This window comes from Oryctolagus cuniculus, chromosome 7 (genome assembly GCF_051225735.1).
Source record: "Oryctolagus cuniculus isolate XC-2025 breed Fujian yellow rabbit chromosome 7, ASM5122573v1, whole genome shotgun sequence".
Lineage (NCBI taxonomy): Eukaryota > Metazoa > Chordata > Mammalia > Lagomorpha > Leporidae > Oryctolagus > Oryctolagus cuniculus.
Window position 1 is genome coordinate 137200884 of NC_142873.1, and position 23768 is coordinate 137224651.

Below are 23768 nucleotides of genomic sequence, written 5' to 3' on the forward strand. Positions count from 1 at the left end.
AAGCCTCCACCTGCGGCACTGGCATCCCATAAAGGCACCCATTCAGGTCCCAGCTGCTCCTCTTCCTCTCCAGCTTTCTGCTTATGGCCTGGGAAAGTAGCAGAAGACGGCCCAAGGGCTTGGGCTCCTGCACCCATGTGGGAGACCTGAAGAAGCTCCCGGCTTCAGATCAGCCCAGCTCCAGCTGTTGTGGCCATTTGTGGAGTGAACTAGCAGATGAAAGGCCTTTCTCTGTCTTTCCCTCTGTAATTCTACCTCTCAAATAAACAATCTTAAAAAAAAGAGAGAGAGAGAGAGGGAGAGGAAGTACCTGTTTCTCTTACTGTGCTTACTAGTAAGCCTTGGACAATTACATTTTTATGGGTTATGAACACACATTTCAGAGTCCAAAGGAGGGGCTTTTTTTTTTTTTTTAAGTTGCTGTTTTTGGAGACCAGCATTGTGGTATAGTGGGTTAAGTCGCCACCAGCAAAGCCAACATCCCATATGAGTACCAGTTCAAATCCTGGCTGCTCCACTTCCAATCCAGCTCCCTGCTAATTTATCTGGGAAAGCAGCAGAGGATGACCCACATACTTGGGCCCCTACACCTACATGGAAGACCAGGAAGAAGCTCCTGACTTTGGCCTGGTCGAGACCTAGCCATTGTGGCCATTTGGGGAGTGAAACAAATAAATATTTTTTAAAAATAAAGTGCAACTTTAAGATTTTATTTTATCTGAAAACAGAGTTACAAAAAAAGAGAGAAAGAAGACTTCCATCTGCTAGTTCACTCCCCAAAAGGCCAAAGCCAGGAGCCATAAGTTTTGTTCAGATCTCCCATGTGAGTGGCAGGGGCCTAGTACTTGGGACATTCTCTGCTGCTTTCCCAGGTGCATTATCAGGGAGCTGGATTGGAAGTGGAGTAGCAGAGACTCAAACCATGCACCTACAAGATGCCTGCACTTGCAGGTGACAGCTCAACCTACCGCACCACAACACCGGACCAGGAAGCTGAAAGTCAGTGAGCCCCGGACTCACTAACTCGAGTGCAGTGAAACAGCCAGGTCTTAAATGGGTGCAGATGACAGCTTAACTCACTGCACCAGAGTGCTGGCCTCCAAAGCAACAGTTTTTAAAACTGAGATTCATGAATACAGTAGAAGGAAAAGATCTTTTTTTTGAAAATCTACAGTCTCGCAAAAATCTGACATAGTTCACAGGCCCCCTGGGGTCTGCAATCACAGAAAAACATCTTGCGCTACAGACTTTTTTTTTTTTTTTTTGGACAGGCAGAGTGGACAGTGAAAGAGAGAGACAGAGAGAAAGGTCTTCCTTTGCTGTTGGTTCACCCTTCAATGGCCACCGCGGCCGGCACACTGCACTGATCCGAAGCCAGGAGCCAGGTACTTATCCTGGTCTCCCATGGGGTGCAGAGCCCAAGCACTTGGGCCATTCTCCACGGCACTCCCTGGCCACAGCAGAGAGCTGGCCTGGAAGAGGGGCAAACGGGACAGAATCCGGCGCCCCAACCGGGACTAGAACCAGGTGTGCCGGCACTGCAAGGCAGAGGATTAGCCTAGTGAGCCATGGCGCCAGCGTGCTACAGACTATTAAATCTATTTAATCTTCAAACCCTCTGCCTCATTCCACCGCAACACTATTCCACCACTATATGCCAAGCAACTACCATCTCCAGCCTGGGCTAGAACAATAGCCTTGTAACTGTCATCTCCCATGGTTCATTTTTCCATCTTTGCAAGATTGATTTTAATTATCTCAACTCAAGTCACAAATCCCTTCCTTCCCCATCCCTTATCTGTACTACTGAAATGACTCAGTAGCAAATACCCGTGTCTCTCTCTCGTCAGGGTGGGTCAATGGATTTCCTCTTCCACCTTGCCTCTCAACTCTTCAACCACTCTCCTCACCGTGTCAGCCGTACTTGGCATCCTTCCTGTTCCAACCCACACTTACTCCTCCCCCTCTTCAGTTCTAGCACTTGCTCTTTCTTCCACCTGGATGCCCTACCAAATTGGTTCCTTAGTCTCTCAGAAAAACTTCTCTGACCACCCTTAGATCTCCCCCTTTACTATGACTATTAGAGTCCCCTCTTTAAAAAAAGAAAAAAGATTTATTTATTTGAAAATCAGAATTACAGAGATATCTTCCAGTCGCTGGTTCACTCCCCAAATAGCAGCAATGACCCGGGCTGAGCCAGGCGCTCCATCGGAGTCTCCCACATAGGTGCAGAGGCCCAAGGACTAAGCCATCTTCTGCTGCTTGCCCAGGCACTTCAGCAGGCAGCTGGATTGGAAGTGGAGCTACCACACTGCAGGTGGAGCTTAACCTGCTACATTACAGGGCCAGCCCCTAGAGTCCCCTCTTGAAACCTCCAAGTCCCGTCACTCAGTTTGTGATTTACTTGCTTATCTTTTCTGTCTTCTCCCACTATCTTGCAAAATTCCCAAAAGACTGGATCCCATCTGTCTCACACCTCACTGTACTCTCAGAGGCTGGTAAATGGTACTCTCATACACTGTCTGTTGAATCAATGGACCAGAATCAAACAATGAATTGATCTCAGATGTTTACAGAATGAAGGCAGGTGGAGGTTGGCATTGTGGCATAGCAGGTATTCGATATGAAAACCAGCTCTCTGCTATGGCCTGGGAAAGCAGAAGATGGCCCAAGTCCTTGGGCCCCTGCACCGGTATGGGAGACCCAGAACAAGCTCCTGGCCTGAAGCCAGCACAACTCCTGCCATTGCGACTATCTGGGGAGTGAACCTGCAGATGGAAGACCTCTCTCTCCCTCTGCCTCTTTGTAACTCTGCCTTCTAAATAATTAATTAATTTTTTTTTTAAAAAAAAGAGGACTTGGGGAAAAAAATGTGCAAGAAGCAATCCACTAAAACCTACTGAGAACAGCATTAACCACACTTCAATTCAGATTATCACTATAACTAAGAGAAACACTCTAAGATTCCCAATGATTAGGACTATTTATTTTAAAACAAACACATAAATCATGTCTGCACTCTCCCAGCCACACTCATCTCATCCCATCTCTGTGCTAACCATGGACATAATCCAAATTTCCACCCTCCAATTGCTCAGTGCAAAACACTTTACCCTTTTAGTAATCCACAATTCACTGGATACCCCTAATTGAAAAGCACGTACACTTGGCATCAAAGAGATACACTAACACCCTGCAACTGCTGCTGCTGCCAGTACCAGCACCACTGCTAAAACTGGCTACACTTAAGACTGCAAGCTACAAACATCAATCTCAAAAACTGGAGACCTTTCACCGGTGCTTAAAAGGTTTGAAAAACAAGGAGATGGAATTATGTATTAGACACAAAGGGTTTTAACTGAAAAGTTTCTTGTTGAAACTACACTGCAGCTCTTTTAAACGATGTTACCAGGCTGAAAAGGTTGCAAGATAAACTTGTTATCTGCATGTACCAGAAAAGAACAAACTGAGCCCGATTTGATCCCCAAGTAGCTCACAGCAGCTACTTGATTTTTTGGCTGTCTTCTACATAATAATACACATTAGGCTGCCTAAACAACAGGATGGGATTACAACCCTCAGTATTACCACAAACAAAAAGGGGGAGGGCCATCCAAAAGGGACGAAAATTGACGGTGTAAAGAGTGCCTTTCCACTCCAGGCCCACAATCTGGAAACCTGAAAAGAATGGTGATAATAGCAGTGACTAAGTCGTCTTTACATTATTTCATTCAATCCTCATACTAACTGTAAGAAGTAGGCAATGTCATTCACTGCTACTAAGAAAGCGGAGGTTCCTAGAAACGGACTCTCGACCTAAAAATCGAAAGCTGGCAGAGCCAAGATTCGAACTCAGGTACACGGGCTCCAGAGGCCTTTCCGCTGTGCAGCCACTGGAAGCTTCAGCGGCGCTCTCCTGCCAGGCCCTCCGATCTCAGGCTTTCCCTTCAATCCAATTAACCACCTCCCGGCAAACACTACTCTCGCGGACGGCTTCCAACTTCTGGGCACCAGGGTTATTGCTCACCAGCCTCCGCTGCCGCGCAACGCCCCTAAGATTCAGGAGGGCAATGGAAATAGCTGATAAAAGTGGCCTCACCTCCAGCCAAAAAAAAAAAAAAGTAGGAACACTATTATTCCCGTCGGAGACAAATTTGGATTATGCTTCTTTTGGCCACAAGGCAGAAGAGAACGGAAGCAGTATTAACAGTAACTGAGTGCCAGCCACATGCGCTCTAGGAGAAGACAGAACCAGGCCAAGGGAGACGGTGGGGGGGGGGGGTACTCCAGAGTTCCGGGAAAACGAAAACCCAAAGGGAGAGGCGGCGGCAATGGAGGCCTCCCCCAGCGACTCCAAAGAAAAGAAAGAAGCCTAAGGGCTGCTCCGGAGGACTGGGCCTTGGAAACCAGGCCGGGAGCGGGGGGGGGGGGGGGGGGGGCTGAAGGGCGGGGAGGGGGAGGAGCCCCAGGGAGCAGGGCCCGCTCAGAAGAGGCCAGGGTGGAAGCGCCGGCGAACGGCTCCGCGATAGGCCTTTCCCGCGACCCTGACTCAGTCACAGAGAAGAAAAGATAAAAGAGGAAACGACTAGAGCCGGCTGAGCCGTCCTAACTCCCATCAGAGGTGCTCACTCACCTGGGCCCACCGCAGCGACCGCAGCTGCAGCCTCGCAACGGCACAACCGGCCTGAACCTCGCCCCCGCCCGACAGCGCGCTCCGCGTCCCCGCTCTCCGACTCCGGCGGCAGCGGCGCCGCCCCGCAGCCTCCTGGGAAGTGTAGTCCTCTTCCCGCTTCTCCCTGCCGACCTGACGGTCTCGTGAACTACGCTTCCCACAAGAAAAAGCGAGCGTTGAGCCCGCCGCTTTGCGTCACGCGCCGAGCTGTCGTCCGTCACGTGGGCTGCTCCGTCCCGTCCCCTCCCCCGCGCCTGGGTGGCCCGAGGAAGAGAGAAGAAGGTGGACGGAAGGGGCGGGGGCGTTGCTGACGCCACTACCCCCACCATTTTGTAACCAGCCTCAAGGGAGGGCCTGGGCCCCACCCACTCGCCGGCCTGCCTGCGTCGTGGAAAAGTCTGTGAGCTGGGAGTCGGATTCCCTACATTTGAGTCTCTGCTTTACCGCTTCCCGCTTTGTGGCCCTGAGCAAATCATCTCCCCTCTTTGAAGTCGTTTCCTCCCCTAGAAAATGAGAATGAGCATTTCTACCCGACAGCGCTGTTGCGAGGCTCCCGCGAGAGTAAGGCACATGAAAGCATCTGATAGGTTCAGAACGCCGAGCAAAATGGAGGGATTAGTTGTTGTTGTTTTTTTAATTGTTGATGAGTGACCTCCTTTGGAGGAGCCCGGATAGGCAACGACGCCCTCCGCCAGCCTCACCTCCCGTGCTGCTCCGCCCCGCTTCCGTAATTTACAATGAGGGCGCAGAAAGAGGTTTTCTGAGTGTGACCCAGAGTCGTTTAAGATGGGTGCCACTTGCCTATCGAACCGGAAGTTTGTAGCCTTGGAATCCGCGTTGTGAGCAGACCGCTGAGCTGCTGTATAAACGCATGGAGGTTCTGCACAGGCTGACTGGCTCTGCAGTTCCTGCCCTAGTGAACTCGCACAAGAGGGGCTCAGAGGCCCCTCTGCTGTGCCGCCTTCTGAGCCCAAGAGCCACCCCACCCCAACCTGGGCTTCCATAGCCATTTGCACCTGACACTTAGAATATCAGGGCCTGTGTTTGTCTTCCCCGTCCAACTGTGAGTTTGAGAGCCAAGAGGAGTTTTTGTGGATTTCTGTATCCCCAGGACACAGTAGACAAAGTGCAAATCAATAAATATTTTAAAAATTCTAACTTCTTCCCGAGCTAGCTCAACCAAGTCCCCTAAGCAGTAGTCCTTCCGTGCTGCTCGTCCTCACCTCCTTGGAGCACTTCCGGTGGGTAGCATACTGTGCATGCTTCTTGAAATGTCTGGGTTCTATTTAGTTGTTTCGGGTGTTTTGTTTGTTTGTTTGTTTGAGATTTATTTATTTGAAAGGCAAAGTGATGGGGGGAGAGATCTCCCATCTGATTCTTTCCCCAAACCAGAGGATGGAAGATTCCCCAGGCGGCCCAAGCCAGGAGCTAGTAACTCCATTCGGATCCCCACGAGGGTTACCGTCTGCTACCTTCCCAGCACATTAACAGGAAACTGGATCTGAAGCAGAGCAGCTGGGACTCAAATCTGCATTCGAATACAGAATATTGGCATCACAGGCATTGCTTCCACTGCATCACAACACCAGCCTCTGTTTAATTTTCAATTCATAGGTTGTGCAGGGGGCGGAGGCTGTAATGTATATCAAGCCTGGTGCAAAACGCTGGGAACACAGTGGTAAACCAGATAGATACACAAACTACATGGTGGGGGCAGGCCTTGTGGCACAGCAAGTTAAACTATTGCATGGGACACCCACCTTCTCTAACAGTGGTTAGAATCCCAGGTACTCAGCTTCTGATCCACCTCCCTGCTAATAACCCTGCTACCCACCAGGAAGACTGGGATGGATTCAAGGCTCATGGCTTCAGCTTGGCCCAGCCCTAGCTGTTGCAGCCATTTAGGGAATGAAGGAGGAACTAGAAGATCTGTCTCACCCTGTCACTCTGCCCTTCAAATAAATAAATCTTTAAGATTTTTTTTTTTTTTTTTGAAACCTACTTGGTCATTCCTGTTGATTTCTGCAATACTCTACTCTGGATCTTCTTACCTCTCCCAGCCTCTGCCCCTGCCCTGGCCCAGAAATTTCCCTGCAGGGTTCCAGTCTCTACCCTTCCTTCTCATTCAGACTCTCTGAGTAAACTCTCTCCTTGAGCCATATGGCACTCAGTTAACTTTTACATCTCTTTTAGGAATTTTACTCCCTCATCTACATCTTAGACTCAATTCACTTAGGAAATTCCCGATGTTTGGGAGCCATCATACTCTGATTCCCCACAAGTATCACAAACTGAACTTGCCAGAAACTGACTTCTTCCCTCCAATATGGTATTATCTAGCTAATTGTATATTTAATTGTTGTATGTCTGCATTCTCCATTAGGCTATTTATTTACTTCAGAGAGAGAGCATAGACAGATCTTCCATCACTTCCCAAATGGCCACAGCAGCCAGGTGCAGGCCAGACCAAAACTAAGAGCCAGGAACTCCTTCCTGGTCTCCCACATAGGTAGCAAGGACCCAAGTACTTGGGCCATCTTACACTGCTTTCCTGTTCATATCAGCAGGAAGCTAATCAGAAGCAGAGCAGCCCACACTTGAACTGTGCCAAATGGTGGCTTACCATACTCATGACAACTGGGCTTTGAGATCCTCTCATGGAAAAAAAAATTCATTACTCCACTCTTTTTTTTTTTTTTTTTTTTTTTTTTTGACAGGCAGAGTGGACAGTGAGAGACAGAGAGAAAGGTCTTCCTTTTGCCATTGGTTCACCCTCCAATGGCCGCTGCTGCCGGCGCACTGCGGCCTTTGCATCGCGCTGATCCGAAGCCAGGAGCCAGGTGTTTCTTCTGGTCTCCCATGGGGTGCAGGGCCCAAGCACTTGGGCCATCCTCCACTGCACTCCCTGGCCACAGCAGAGAGCTGGCCTGGAAGAGGGGCAACCTGACAGAATCTGGTGCCCCGACCGGGACTAGAACCCAGTATTCAGCGCCGCAGGCGGAGGATTAGCCTATTGAACCACGGCGCCGGCGAGGTTCATGGTCTTTGCTTCAGCCTGGTCCAGACCCAGTTATTGGAGGCATTTGGGGAACAGACCAGTGGAAGAGAAATCTGTCTGCCTTTCAAGTAAATTAAATTGACAATAAATAAAGTTTATGGAAAATGGAATAATTAAAATTTTTTTTTACTGTTTCAACCAACTTTTATTTACAGAATAAAAATCTCTTCAACATTCCTTCATTTAGTCAATGGTAGAGAGTCTTATTAAACAGGCACAAAACCTAAACATCATCACTTATATTTAAACAGAAATACAGATCATTAGAAGTATATGAATGGAGGGGTCACCACCTGCAGTGCTGGCATCCCATATGGCCCCAGTTCGAATCTCGGCTGCTCCACTTCCAATCCAGCGTTCTGCTATGGCCTGAGAAAGCAGAAGACACTTGGGCTCCTGCACCCACATGGGAGACCCGGAGGAAGCTCCTGGCTCCTGGCTTCGGATCAGCGCAGCTCCAGACATTTGGGGAGTGAACCAGCAGATGGAAGGCTCTCTCTCTCTCTCTTTGCCTCTGCCTCTCTGTAACTCTGCCTTTCAAATAAATAAATAAATCATAAAAAAAACTAAATGAACATAGAAAACAAAAAGTTTTTACTTAAGCAGTTACATGAATGAGGTTGTTTTTACGTTTCTTCACTGACAACTGCATTTAACCATTGCACAAGTTGTGCTTAAATTAACAGTAGTAAAAATGTGAAAATTCACATTTAAACATGAAAATATGGAACAACGAAAAAAGAACAGGAAGTATCTCCATTACTAAACAGATTAACAAATTTGCAGACACAGACACTTTCTGAGGCATAGAGAACACCAGGTTGCATTCATCTGAAAGGTATCAATATGTGTTCAGTGCTGAAACTATTTGTAGCCCTTACAGTATATGCAAAGCAGCATTAGACTACTGTGGTTCACATTTGAGAAACAGGTTTAAGCTTTATGCTACAACTTGCCAATTTAACATTATAGCCATCACAGAGACAATTCATCATTTCATATTGTTTTTTTCTGAAACTCAATAAGCAAGCTATCATTTAAGCACATGGGATAATGCCATGTCTTCTTTATAATAGTAAATTCTAAAATCCAAATACTTTGTATCATGGAAACTTTACCTAGCTATACAAAGGCTCCCAAATATAGTACAATCATAAAGTTTCTTCTTTGTAGATTCCATTAATTTATAGTTATTTTAGTACAGATAAATGCCGGACACTACTCCAGATTATTGGGCAACAAAAATGTCAGTGTGTCGCTACCTGTATTTAAGTATGAGCAGACCACACCCACAACCATGGCAAGTAAATGCCCTCACATGTCCTCCACTGCTTCCGGGGTTCTTTTTCACATCACAGGAGCTAGTTTAATGGATACTGTCGGGTCTCAACCTATCTCTGAAAGTTTCTTTATTAAAAATTTTGAAATTTAATGAAACATCTACAGTCTCAATAAGCTAGTTTTTTCTCTTACTCTTCACTAACTAGCTCAAATACAATGTGTAATGTTTTAAATTTTTATAGACACTTTTTTTTTTTTTTTTTGACAGGCAGAGCGGAAGTGTGAGAGAGAGTCAGAAAGAAAGGTCTTCCTGGCCGGCGCCGCGGCTCACTAGGCTAATCCTCCGCCTAGCGGCGCCGGCACACCGGGTTCTAGTCCCGGTCGGGGCGCCGGATTCTGTCCCGGTTGCCCCTCTTCCAGGCCAGCCCTCTGCTGTGGCCCGGGAGTGCAGTGGAGGATGGCCCAGGTGCTTGGGCCCTGCACCCCATGGGAGACCAGGAAAAGCACCTGGCTCCTGGCTCCTGCCATCGGATCAGCGCGGTGCGCCGGCCGCAGCGCGCCGGCCGCGGCGGCCATTGGAGGGTGAACCAACGGCAAAAGGAAGACCTTTCTCTCTGTCTCTCTCTCTCACTGTCCACTCTGCCTGTCAAAAAAATAAAAAAAAAAAAAAAAAAAAAAAAGAAAGGTCTTCCTTTGCCGTTGGTTCACCCTCCAATGGCCGCTGCAGCCGGTGCACTGCGGCCAGCGCACCGCACTGATCCGATGGCAGGAGCCAGGTACTTTTCCTGGTCTCCCATGGGGTGCAGGGCCCAAGTACTTGGGCCATCCTCCACTGCACTCCCTGGCCATAGCAGAGAGCTGGCCTGGAAGAGGGGCAACCGGGACAGAATCCGGCGCCCCGACCGGGACTAGAACCCGGTGTACCGGCGCCGCAAGGCGGAGGATTAGCCTAGTGAGCCGTGGCGCTGGCAGACATCTTATTAAAATGATTAAAGGTATCTAAAATACCATTAGTGGGTAAAATATTAGCACAAAAATGACACTAAGAGTATTTTTGAGACATTTTTCCTAACTAGAAAAGATATGGGATTAGTAATGAACACAGATATAGTGACACTTCACCCTGCTGTTTTACAACAATAATAAGAACAAATGCATGAAGCACAGAAAAGAAGAGCAGGATGTAGGAGAAAAATCTTTTAAACACTTGGATTTGGGGAGCCTCAAACACAAAAGTGTTCACAGTGCTTATAAGCACTATCATTTTTACCCTTTAAGTAGTACATTTTTTTCATTTTTAATTTTATCCAGAAATGAAAACCTAATTTATTACATAATGTATCTTATCAATTTCAGTTTTCAAGTATTCAAGTAATACAGACCCAATTATTTTCTCTTATGGCACACTTACAGACTGAACTTCAAAGACAGGGAAAAATTCATTTAAAATAACTGATACACTCCTTTTTTTTAAAAAAAAAAAAAAGGTTTATTTTACTTATTTGAAAGAGTTACAGAAAGAGATAGAGATAGAGAGGTCTTCCATCATCTGGTTCACTCCCCAATTGGCCGCATCAGCAGGAGCTGCATTGATCTGAAGCCAGGAGCCAAGAGTTTCTTCCAGGTCTCCCACATGGGTGCAGGGGTCCAAGAACCTGGGCCATCCTCTACTGCTTTCTCAGGCCATAGCAGAGAGCTGGATCAGAAAAGGAGCAGCTAGGACTAGAACCGGTGCCCACAAAGGATGATGGCGCTTCAGGCCAGGGCTTTCACTGCACCACAGCCCTGGCCCCACTGATACACTCTTCTGCTCAGACATAAGAACTAAGACTTAACACTGTAATCATACAAATGGTATGTAATAAGAGAAGGAAAAAAAAAGATGGTCCAGTATAATCAATGCATTCTTTTTTAAAAGATTCAAAACCAGATTGTGTTAATATGTGACTAGATTCCCAGTGTCAGGGTATTCTGAAATCTAAGGAACTACAGAAGAAAACCCAGAATAAGTTCAATTTCCCTGCCATTTTTCCATAAATGTTCCTATTGTTTACTTTGGATTTCATTTGTACTTTTACTGGGAGATTTTCTGCCTTCCTCTTCTTTCATAGTGATGACCATGTTTCTGTGTGTAGCACATCCTTAAGCATCTTTTGTAAGGCTGTATGAGTGATGACAAATTCTTTCAAATTCTGTTTGTTATGGAAGGTCTTTATTTCACCTTCATTCATAAATGAGCGCTTTGCAGGGTACAGTAGTCTGAGTTGACAGTTTTTTTCTCTTAAGACTTGGATTATATCTCACCATTTTCTCCTAGCTTATAGGGTTTCTGATGAGAAGTCAGCTGTGAATCTTATTGGAGATCCTTTGAAAGTAATCTGGAATTTCTCTCATGCACATTTTAGAATCTTTATGCTTTATTGTGGAGAGTTTGACTATAATGTGTTATGGGGAAGATATTTTCTGGTGATGTCTATTATGAGTTCTATGTGCTTCCTGGACATCCCTTTTTTTCTCCAAATTAGGGAAGTTTTCTGTAATTATTTCACTAAAAAGGCCTTCTAATCCATTCTCTTTTTCCATGCCTTCAGGAACTCCTAAGATATGTTGAGTCATTTGATAGTATCCCATAAATCCCCAACACTGCTTTTTAGTTTTCTAATTTCTTTTTTCTTTCTTTCTTTCTTTTTTTTTTTTTTTTTGTATGATATACCCACTGGTAAAATTTCCAGAGATATGTCTTTTAACTCGGATATTCTTCCTTCTGCCTCACCAATTCTGTTGTTAAGCCTTTCCACCACATTTTTTATTTGATCTATTGAATTCTTCATTTGCAATATTTCATTTTGATTTTTCTTTGAAATCTCAGTTTCATGGGAAAAATGTTCATTCATGTCTTGTATGGATTTCTAAAATTTGTGGATTTACTTCTGATTACTTTTTTTTAAAGATTTATTTATTTATTTGAAAGTCAGAGTTACACAGAGAGAGAAGGAGAGGAAGAGAGAGAGAGAAGTCTTCCATACGCTGGTTCACTTCCCAGTTGGCTACAAAGGTCAGAGCTCTGAAGCCAGAAGCCAGGAGCTTCCAGGTTTCCCACACAGGTGCAGGGGCCCAAGGACTTGGGCTGTCTTCCACTGCTTTCCCAGGCCATAGCAAAGAGCTGGATTGGAAGTGGAGCAGCTGGGACTTGAACCGGTGCCCATATGGGATGCCGGCACTGCAGGCAGCAGCTTTACCCTCTATGCCACAGTACTGGTCCCCTCTGATTACTTCTAAGTAATCTCTGCCCGGCAGAGAGAGCAGAGCCATGAGCTGAGAAGGACATATTCCTGACTATCCCAGTTGAGCCCTTGGATTCAGCCATGACTGAAATTAGCAGCACTTTTGGACTTTTCCATGTCAACAACCAATAAATGAGCTGTTCTGAGTTTGGCTTCTAAGTTGAAGTCATGACTAACAGAGAGAAGCTGTTGGAGTTCTGTGTCATTTATAAGTCTCTCTGGCAGGAAGGACAGTGGGAAGGGAACTCAGGATAGACTGGGACCAGCACCAAGTCTGACCCTCCAAGTTTAAAGGCCACTTGTGGAGAGGGGCACTTACCTTCGCTATTGCTTAGACCAACCAAGGCCCATTTACTCCATCTCTGCTTTGCAGAACCAAACCCAACATTCTGGTCAAAGTTACAGTGGCTTGTTCTGTTGTTGATCTCTGGCAAAAAGAGGAGCTGAGAGTGAGTGAGCAGGCAACTATTACTCCTTTGTCAATCAACTAGCACCTGTTATCAGGGAATATTCTAGTGCAGGGATTCCCAAACTTCTCTGCACATCACAGTCATCTCAGGAAGTTTCCAGATGCCAACACCAGACCAAGTAGCTTGCAGCCTTGTGTTGTGGGACGCAGCATCACTGCATTTAGAAATTTCCCCGGTGATTCCCATGTGCAGGCAATTGTGGGGACCTCTGCCAAAGGCCTCCATCCTCCCATTTCCAAGGTTGATCCTTCAGTGAAGCGGAGATCCTCCACCTAGCCACACATTACATCCGCTGGGAATTTTTCCAAAACATGTCTGTGTGGGCCCAACCTCCAAGAGATTCTGATTTAGTTGGTATGGGGGTGGGACCCAGTGATGGTGGTTTTTAAATGCTGATCCAAGAGATTCTAATGTGCAGTGAAGATTGGGAGTTGTTGTTATTTTTTAGGTTTATACTTTCCCCAGTTTAATAAAATAAATTTAATAAAGTTTTCATTTATTTAGATGTAAGAGAGAGAGAGTGATATCTCATCCATTGGTTCATTCCCCAAGTATGTCCAGTAGCCAAGACAGAGCCAAGCCAAAGCCAGGATCTGGGAATTCAATCTATGTCTCTGGGAATTTGGGAGTTGAATCCAAAGATACAAGTACTTTAGCCATCACCTGCTGCGTCCCAGGGTCCGAATTAGCAGAATTGATGGAGTCAACAACAGAACTGGGACTCAAACCCAGGCACTCCAATAAGAGATGAGGGCATTGTAAGTAGACTTGTCTTGTCCTGTCCTGTCCTCTCCTCTCCTCTTCTCTTCTCTTTTTTTCTCCTTTCTTCCTCCCTCCCTCCCTCTCTCTCTCTCATTTATTTATTTGAGAGGCAGAGATACAGAGGAGAGGGAAAGACAAAGAGAGAGATCTTCCATCCACTGGTTCATTCCCCAAATGGCTGCAATGGCCTGAGCTAGGCTGATCCGAAGCCAGGAGCTGGGAGCTTCTTCCGAGTCTCCCACATGGGTTCAGAGGCCCAAGCACTTTATGGCCACTGCTTTCCCAGGCCATAAGCAGAGATCTGGATCAGAAGAGGAGCAGCTGGGACAAAAACTGACACCCATATGGGATGCTGGTGCGGCAAGCGGAGGCTTAACATACTAGGTGGCAGCGCCAGTCCACAAATGGGCCTCTTTTTTTTTTTTTTTTTTTAAGATTTATTTATTTGTTTGAAAGGCAGAGAGAGGGAGAAAGAGAGGTCTTCCATCTGCTGGTTCACTCCCCAGATGGCCACAATGACTGGAGCTGCGCCGATCCAAAGCCAGGAGCCAGGAACTTCGTCTGGGTCTCCTACATGAGTGCAAGGGCCCAAAGACTTGGACCATCTTCCACTGCTTTCCCATGCCAAAGCAGAGAGCTGGATCAGAAGTGGAGCAGCCAAGACTGGAGCTGGCACCCTTATGGGATGCTGGCACTGCAGGCTGCTTTACCTGCTATGCCACAGTGCCGGTCCCAACAAGTGGGCCTCTGAACTGCTGTGCCAAGCATTCTCCCCTACCAGCTGGTTTTAGAACAGTGCTTATAAAATTACAATGGAAGAGGAGGGTGGAGGGTGTCTTTTTGTTTATTTTACTCTGGGGTACAATGTGATATTTTGACACATGTATAGAATGAACAATGATCAAGTCAGAATAATTAGCATATTCATCACCTCAAACATTTATAATTTTTTTGCATTTGCTTTTAATTCCCAATTCATGACAGAGTCTTTTATAAAATACAATGACAGGGGCCATTGCTGTGGTGCAGCAGGTAAAACTACCTCCTGCAGTGCCAGCACTCCATATTGGCACCAGTTTGAGTCCTGGCTGCTCCACTTTTTTTTTTTAAATAAAGATTTATTGATTTAGGCCGGTGCGGCGGCTCAATAGGCTAACCCTCCACCTGCAGCTCCAGCACACTGGGTTCTAGTCCTGATCGGGGCGCCGGATTCTGTCCCGGTTGCTCCTCTTCCAGGCCAGCTCTCTACTGTGGCCCAGGAGTGCAGTGGAGGACGGTCCAAGTCCTTGGGCCCTGCACCCGCATGGGAGACCAGGAGAAGCAGCTGGCTCCTGGCTTCGGATCAGCACGGTGTGCTGGCCGCAGCGCGCCAGCCGGAGCGGCCATTTGGGGGTGAACCAACAGAAAAAGAAAGACCTTTCTCTCTGTCTCTCTCACTGTCCACTCTGCCTGTACAAAAAAAAAAAAAAAAAAAAAAAAAAGATTTATTGATTTAAAAGTCAGAATTACACAGAGAGAGGAGAGACAGAGAGAGAGGTCTTCCATCCAATGGTTCACTCCCCAATTTACCACAATGACCAGAGCTGTGCTCATCTGAAGCCAGGAGCCAGGAGCTTGTTCCAGGTCTCCCATGTGGGTGCAAGAGCCCAAGAACTTGGTCCATCTTCTACTGCTTTCCCAGGCCATAGCAGAGAGCTGGATTGGAAGTGGAGCAGCCGGGTCTTGAACCGGCACCCATATGGGATGCCAGCACTTCAAGCAAGGGCATTAACCCTCTGTGCCACAGCGCCAGTCTCTGCTCCACTTCTGATCCAGCACTCTGCTATGGCCTGGGAAAGCAGTACAAGATGGCCCAAGTCCTTGGGTCCCTACACCTGCATGGGAAACCTAGAAGAAGCTCCTGGCTCCTGGCTTCAGACTGGCCCAGGCCTGGCCGTTGCAGCCATTTGGGGAGTGAACCAGCTGATGGAAGATCTCTCTATCTCTCTCTCTCTCTGCCTCTGCCTCTGCCTCTCTGTAACTCTGCCTTTCAAATAAATAAATATTTTAAAAAATAATAAGAAAATACAATGAGAAATAGCTTACTAGAAAAATGAAATTTAAAAAGACACACAAGATAAAATTTGTATTATTACATCCAAAAGTCACAATCTTACTTGGTTGCACTGTTTATAAGTTATTTTTAAAGATGTACATATTTTATTTGAAAGGCGAGTTACAAAGAAAAAGGAAGAAACATAGGGAGAGAGAGACATCTTCCATCTGCTGATTCACTCCCCAGTGGCTGCAATGGCTGCAGCCAGGCCAGGCCAAGCCAAAGCCAGGAGCCAGGAGCTTCTTCCAGGTCTTCCATGTGGGTGTGGGGACCCAGGGACTTGGGGGCCATTGTCTGTTGCTTTTCTTGGCATATTATCAGGGAGCTGGATCAGAAGTAGAGCAGCCAGGACTTGAACTGGGATGCCAGCACCACAGGCAGCAATTTAAACTGCACCATAGTGGCCGGCACCGCAGCTCACTAGGCTAATCCTCCGCCTTGCTGCGCCGGCACACCGGGTTCTAGTCCCGGTCAAGGTGCCGGATTCTGTCCCAGTTGCCCCTCTTCCAGGCCAGCTCTCTGCTATGGCCCAGGAGTACAGTGGAGGATGGCCCAAGTCCTTGGGCCCTGCACCCCATGGGAGACCAGGATAAGTACCTGGCTCCTGCCATCGGATCAGCGCGGTGCACTGGCCGCAGTGCACAGGCCGCGGCGGCCATTGAAGGGTGAACCAACAGCAAAGGAAGACCTTTCTCTCTGTCTCTCTCTCACTGTCCACTCTGCCTGTCAAAAAAATAAAAAAAATAAAAATAAACTGCACCATAGCACCAGCCCTTATAAAAATTTTTAAACATTCCCATTTCATCAAAGGCCACACAGCCAACAGGCCAGCAACCACACTTGAGTAGCACCACTTTGGAATTCATCTCCAGGCCCTGTCCACCCCCTCTTCCCCACCTATAGGAACATTGGCTGTGGCATCAATCACCTGTTGCCCTTTTCCCATCCTTGGCTCCAAACAAGTTCCTCCTGCAGCTGCAAACCCCTCTGGGGTGGAGGTGAATGTAAAGTGGCTGACTGCCCTTGGACTTGATTTTGGTAGTGCTGACCTTAGAGAATTTCCACGGACCCTGCTGTTGCCCGGGATTCAGACCTTAGAAATCACCTCTGCCCCCACTCTGTTGCATCAGAAACCGGAGGCTGAACCTCAGTGATCCATCTCCCTCCAGCTGCTCAGAGCAGGGCTGCCTCACTGCACTGGTGACTTATTTCCGCTGTGGTTTGGATATGGTTTGAGTGCATCCAGCAAAGCTTGATATGCTGGAAACTCCATTCCTGTGTGCCATTATCAAGGTGCTGGAAGTGGGGCCTAGTGGGCTGTGCTTAAGTCACTGGGGATGCTGCCCTTTAAAGGCATTAGTGCAGGGGCCTACTCTGTGGGTACAGTGGGTTAAACCACTGCTTGCAATTCCAGCATCTCATATTGGATTGCTGGTTCAAATCCTGGCTGTTTGACTTCCCATCCAGCTCCCTACTAATGCATCTGGGAAAGCAGCTTGGGCCCCTGCCACCCACATGGGAGACCTAGATGAAGTTCTAGACTCCTGGCTTAGGCCTGGCCCTGCCCTGGCCATTACATCTAGGGAGTGAACCAGCAGATGGAAGATCTCTCTGTCTCTGCCTTTCCTTCTGCAACTCTGACTTTCAAAATAAATAAATAGGGCCAGTGCTGTGGCGCAGCAGGTTAAAGCCCTGACCTGAAGCACCGGCATCCCATATGGGTGCTGGTTCTAGTCTCAGCTGCTCCTCTTCCCATCCAGCTCTCTGTTATGGCCTGGAATAGTAGTAGAAGATGGCCCAAATCCTTAGGCTCCTGCACCCATGTAGGAGACCCGGAAGAAGATCCTGGCTCCTGGCTTCGGATCGGTGCAGCCTCAGCTGTTGCAGCCATCTGGGAAGTGAACCAGCAGATAGAAGACCTCTTTCTCTGTCTCTACCTCTCTCTGTAACTCTTTCAAATAAATAAAATAAATCCTAAAGAAAAAAAAAGAAAAACATCATTAAAAAATAAATAAATAAGAGCCAGTGCTTTGGTATGGTAGGTTAAAGCTCCACCTGTGGCACTGGCATCACATATGGGCACTGGTTTGAGTCCTAGCTGCTCCACATCCAATCCAGCTCCCTGCTAATGGCCTGGGAAAGCAGTGGAAAATGACCCAAGTGCTTGAGCCCCTGCACCCACATGAGAGACCTGGAAGAAGCTCCTGGCTCCTGGCTCCTGGCTTCAGATTGGCCCAGCTCAGGCCATTGCGGCCATTTGGAGAGTGAACCAGCAGATGGAAGATCTCTCTCTGTCCCTCTCTCTCTAATTCTGCCTCTCAAATAAATAAATAAATTTTAAAGAAATAAATCTTTTTTAAAATGAAGGATTAATGTATCCCCAGGAATCCCATTTAGTTCCTTTGAGAGCAAGTTGTTATAAAGAGCACAACTGTCTTATTATGTGACTACTCTCTGCTCTGGCACAATCTCCTGCCATGATCCCATCAGCCCTGTTGGGATATAGCTAGAAGGCCCTCAGCAAAGGCCAAACTGATGGGATCACTTGATCTTGCACTTCCTGCCTCCAAAACTGTGAGCTAAATAACTTCTTTTTCTTTTTTAAAGATTTATTTATTTATTTAAAAGGCAAAGTGACAGAGAAAGAAAGATTAATATCTTCCATCCACTGGCTCACTCCCCAAATGGCCACAATATCCAGGTCAAAGCCAGAAACCAGGAACTCCATCCTGGTTTTGTACATGAGTGGCCAGGGTCCAAGTACTTGGGCCATCTTCTGGTGCCCTCAGAGCAGCCAGAACTCAAAACTGCACTCGATATGGCATGTTGGTGTTGCAAGTGTTGGTTAAACCTCTGTGCACAAAGCTGGCCCCGCTTCTTTATTTTTTTTTAATAATTATTTAATTGAAAGAGTTAGAGAAAAAGAGAGAGGGAGGAAGGTCTTTCATCTGCTGGTTCACTCCCCAAATGGCACAAAGCTGAAACTGTCAAGCTGAAGCCAGGAGCCTAGAACTCCATCTGGGTCTTCCACATGGGTGGCAGGTGCCCAGACATTTAACCATCCCTCTGCGGCTTTCCCACGTACATTAGCAGGAGCTGGATTGGAAGTGGAGCAACTAGGACTCGAACCGGTGCCCATCTGGGATGCTGGCATTTCAGGGAGCAGCTTAACCCACTATACTACAATACTGACCTCTGCCTCTTTGATTTAGACATCACCCAGCTCAGGTAGTTTGTTAGAACAAAAAATGAATTTATATAACTCTTAAAACTTGCTTCATGGAGAGAGATTTTTTTTTTCAATCTTGGGTTTAACTTAGTGTTTCTCAACGGTGGGATGGGGGATTTGTCACCCAAGAGGACATTTTGGCAGTGACTGGAGACATTTTTGGCTGTAGGACCCTGGGGTGTACTACTGACATCTAGTGGATAAAGGCCAGGGATTGTGCACAGGACTGCCCCACCCTCCACACAAAGAATAACCTTTCTCAAAATGGCAGTTGTGCAGTGCTAAAGTTGAGATGCTGTTTATCTGGCTTAGAAAGAAAACGTTCAATAGCACTGTTTTAAAATTATCTTATGGTACGGTCGGCGATCACTAAACCAAGGCGATGGTTTTGCAGGTTCATCAATTAATTCAGGGATGGGTAATCTTTTTTCTGTCAGTGGACATTTGGATATTTATAACATCATTTGCAGCCCATATGATCAACTTCAAAACTAGCCTGCTATAGATTTATTGAATTTTGAGTCCCATGTGGGTGCCTTGGCAGGGCCAGACCAAATGATTTCAGGGGCCTTATATAAATGGCCTGCGGGCCAGGTGTTCTCCACCCCTGAGATTGTTCCTCTTGCCAGCTTCTCTTTTTATCCTCCCCCCCTTAGGATTTATTAATTTATTTATTTGAAAAACATGAATATTTTTGAAATATGTATATATTAAAATATATAACTATAAAAAGAAGTAAAGTCAGAGTTACAGATAGGGAGAGGCAGAGGCAGAGAAAGAGAGAGAGGACCTCTGTCTGCTGGTTCACTGCCCAAATGACCACAATGGTCAGGACTAGGCCAGGCTGAAGCCAGGAGCCAGGAACTTCACCCAGGTCTCCCACAACGGGTGCATCTTTCACTGCTTTCCCAGGCCATAGCAGAGAGCTGGATCAGAAGTGAAGCAGGGGCTGGTGCTATGGCATAGCGGGTGGAGCCGCCGCTTGCAGTGCTGGTGTCCCATGTGGGCACCAGTTCAAGTCCCAGCTGCTCCACTTCCTACCCAGCTATCTGCTATGGCCTGGGAAAGCAGTGGAGGATGGCCCAAGGACCTGCACCTGCGTGGGAGACCGGGAAGAAGCTCCTGGCTCCTGGCTTAGGATTCACACAGTTCCGGCCATCGCGGCCACTTGGGAAGTGAACCAGCAGATGGAAGTTCTGTGCATCTCTCTCTCTCTCTCTGCCTCTCCTTGTCTCTCTGCATAACTTTGACTTTCAAATAAATAAATAAATCTTAGCAAAAAAAAAAAAGACTTAAAAAAAGAAGTCTGGTCCTCTGTGAACTTTAAAAAAAAAAAAAAGTGAAGTAGCCAGGACTCAGACTGGTGCCCATATGGGATGCCAGCACGGCAGGGGGAGGCTTTACCAGCTACTCCACTGCACCGCTGCCCCCCCCCCCCACTCCTACCAGCTTATTTATGGAGAGGGGGTGCAGGTTGTAGTAGGGGAGGCTGTAGAGGAGGATGGGACAGGTGGAAATGAGAGAGGGAGTCACGTGGCACCAAGAGCACAGGCTTTGATGTCAGATGTGAGTTCTTATTTCAGTCTTCATGACTTCCCTAGCTCTGTGCCTTCAAACAAGTGATTCACCCTCTCTGAACCTCAGTTTTCTCATCTGTAAAACTGGACAACTCCTACCTCATAAGGTTCAGGCACTCAGATATTAATATGACTTTAGGGGAGTGGGCATTGTGGTGCAGCAGATTAAGCTGCCATTTGGCATGCCTGCATCCCACATGGGTGTGGTGGAATGAGAAGGCCATGCCAAGATGGCCACTGGCAAAGGAGCCTGCCTGGCAACAGGCTGTGATTGGATGGCTTCGGAAACTGCCTGGCAACAGGCTGTGATTGGTTAGGGCATAAACCGCCGCTTGACCGGATTGGCTGCCTCGGCTATATAAGCTGCTGTACCAACAGAAATAAATGGATCTGCAGGCTGCTCACCTCTGGCCTGCTTTCACCGACTCCCAGGGTCTGTGTGGTGGTGATTCCGTGCCTCTTGCCCCCACTGCACTCCTCCTCTCAGAACGAATCCACAGCAACACATGGGAGTGCGTAGTTGGAGTCCCGGCTACTCTGCTTCAGGTCCAGCTTTCTGCTAGTGCACCTGGGGGGCAGCAGAAGATGGCCCAAATATTTGGGCCCCTGCAACCCATAGGGGATGCCCAGAAGAAGCTCCTGTCTTCAGACTGGCCCAGCTCTGGCCACTGGGGCCATTTGGGGAGTGAGTCAGTGAATGGAAGATCTCTGTCTGTCTCTCTCTCCCTCTGTCATCCTGCCTTTCAAATAAATTAATATATATATGTATGCATATACATATATATGAGTGTGTATACATGTATACATTTGTGTATCTATATTGTGTGTATGTGTGTATGTGTATATTTATGTATTGTGTGTGTATACACACACATATATGACTTTACCCTGAGGAGTAGGGAGTGTGTGTGTATATATATATGTATGTATGTATATATATAAATATGCATGTATGTATGTGTGTGTGTGTGTGAGAGAGAGAGAGAGAGAGAGAGAGAGAGAGAGAGAGACTTTACTCTAGGAGTAGGGAACCATCAGAGGAAGTTACCTGAGCATGGGGCCATAGGTCGGCTGAGTGGTCAGTCAGCAGCCTGGAGGGGAGCTTCTTACCTGGCTCACAGTGCCTGTGTTAGTCTCCCTCCAGGTAGGCCAGGAAGTCTTTCTTGAAGTCTCACCAGAATCTCTCCTTTTCTAGCCTGAACGCTTCCTTTATTTAGTTCAGAGCCTCAGCGCATTGCTATTTGCTTTGTGGTCGCCTTGCTGAGGGACGTTTCCTCCTTCCTGCCTAGGAGTGGCGACTGAGGTTGCTAAGGCCTTGGAGTTGCCAGGCACCATGAGAAACCCCCAGCCAGGCCTTTTGTTTACTAAGGCTCAGCTCCTGGAGACATGGGGCTAGGTTGCTCCAGTGCCTGCACAGGGCTCCCAACTCAGGAGGGGTGGAAGTGGGCCCACCAGAGAATGTCTGATGAGCTCTCTCAAGCCTGAGAAAGTGAGCAGGGGGCTGGGTGTCTTCGCTGCTGCTTTGTCTTTTCTGAAGTAGAAGCAACTTGGCATCACTGCCGCTTACATCTCCTGGGACCTTGGCTGAGCCTGCAGAGCTGCCTGCGGAGACACAAAGACCTCTGTGGCCAAGCCAAGCTGAGTCACGGGGACAGCGTCCATGGAAGATCAGAGAACATCCCTCCCCCAATGTTCTGGACTGCATACCCCACCCCCAGGAGTTATACACGGTGCCTCAGCTGGGTGGACACATCACAAAACCCTAAGTTGTAAGCTTCTAATTCAAGTACATTCAAAAGTGATAACAATCATCGAAGTGCATCACTTCCTAATTATTTTAGTGTCATCTTTGCCCTTGCTATTGTTCACAGCTGGATAGTGGGAACCCCACCCAAAGTTGTGCTGGTGCACATCTCTCCCAGTTCCCTCTTCAGGTGCGCAGTGCTGGTAGCTTGAAATGGGCCATAACGGGAGTATTTTCACCATGGAAACTGGCAAATGCTACAAATCAAATCCCTCGACCCAAATCATTTGTGAACATTTACCAGTGGGTAGAGATGCCCAAAATAGAACTGTGACTGAGTTTCCCACCAGTCACCTAGCACAGGGTTGGGGGGCAGATAATTCAATTTGGAGAAATAAATAATTCAGGTATTTCTTACCTCTGTTACAGAATAAAACACAGACTTGCTGCAAGAGCCTTGTCCAGACATGGTCGGAGGTGCAGCTCTCCCTCCCCCCCTTTAGAGACAAGCGTACACACTCACAAAGTACTCCCTAAAATACTCCAGAACATACCTGCAGGGTCTTCTGCATGGAGCAAAAGCAGAAGCTCTGTGAGGGTAGCAGAAGTTCTGTGAGGGCTTCAGCAGTCCTTCAGACCCTCTCTCTGAGCTCAGTCGCTCTCCCAGTCTCTTTGGCTTTCCAGTTAGGGAGGTTGAAGCCGTGCTGGGGCAGGGGCCTTGCAGAGGGGCTGATGGGAGAATTAGACACCTAGGAGTTAGCTCTTCTCAAGACCACACCTGGAGGGCAGGTAAGCTGCTCAGTTCAGAGCAGTCCTGTCGCAGAGAACTCCCGGTGATGTCTAGAGACACTAGGTCTCCACAATGGGGGGGGTGGGGGAGTGCACTACAGGCAGGTGGGTAGAGGTCAAAGAGGCTACTGAGCACCGCACAGGGCACAGGACAGCCTCCCCCCCCCCCCCATCCACGGGTCATCCTGCCCTCCATGTCAATGGTGCTGAGCTTGAGAAGCCCTGGGACAGCCACACAGAGGGAAGATGGGCAGACAGCAGGGGTCCGGGAAGGGGTAAAGAGAGGTCAGCTTGCCCTGTGGCTGCTGACCTCCCCTGCCCCCCACGCCCCTTTTGGTGTGGCCCCTCAGTCTCGGGTTCCGTCTCCTTTCCTGCTCCTCTTGCCTGTCTCTCTGGTGCTGTCCGTGTTTATCACTGTTTATCTCTGTCTCTATTTCTCGCTCTTAGTCGTGCCCTCCACTCTGGCAGGCTCCCTGAGCTCTGAGACATGAGACAAGCCCCTGGCACTTGTTACTCCCTCACCCACACCAATCACTCCAGCTGCCTCTGCCTGGGAGCCAGGCCAGGCGGCTGGCCAAGGGGGAGGCTGTGAAGGCAGGGGGCCTGGCAGATCCCTGCTCTCCCCTCCATCCATCTTGCCTTTGCTCCAAAGGCCCTATTGTCTGCCTCTGAGAGGCCTGGAGCTCCAACCACTGTCTGCCTCTTGCCCCCAGGGCCTGGGACCAAATCAGCCTCCCCAGTGGCCTTGCTCTTCCCGCTGACCTCTTCCTCCCCACCCCACCCCAGCTCCTGAAATTTCTCCTCTGG

At 47.8% G+C, this 23768-nt stretch overlaps 1 protein-coding gene and 1 long non-coding RNA gene across 51 annotated transcripts in view; one reads left to right on the forward strand and one right to left on the reverse strand.

The window, feature by feature from the left end:
• The window catches only part of THRAP3 (thyroid hormone receptor associated protein 3), an 85534-nt gene extending 62044 nt beyond the window's left edge, over positions 1–23490 (reverse strand). For 27 of the 49 annotated variants that reach the window (XR_016211114.1, XR_016211113.1, XR_016211111.1 and 24 more), the window contains exon 1: positions 4634–4693. The gene's annotated coding sequence lies outside the window, so the exon portion shown is untranslated. The other 22 variants (XM_089300995.1, XM_089301006.1, XM_089300984.1 and 19 more) reach the window with 13 other exon arrangements.
• Positions 4916–8301, forward strand: LOC138850682 (uncharacterized). Of its 2 annotated transcripts, none has more exons than XR_016211115.1 (3): positions 4916–5072; positions 5847–5913; positions 7982–8301. It is a non-coding gene; the product is annotated as an uncharacterized LOC138850682 (long non-coding RNA). The 2 variants fall into 2 exon arrangements; XR_011390783.2 differs by having other exon boundaries at positions 4923–5233.
• Positions 23491–23768: the final 278 nt, after the last annotated feature.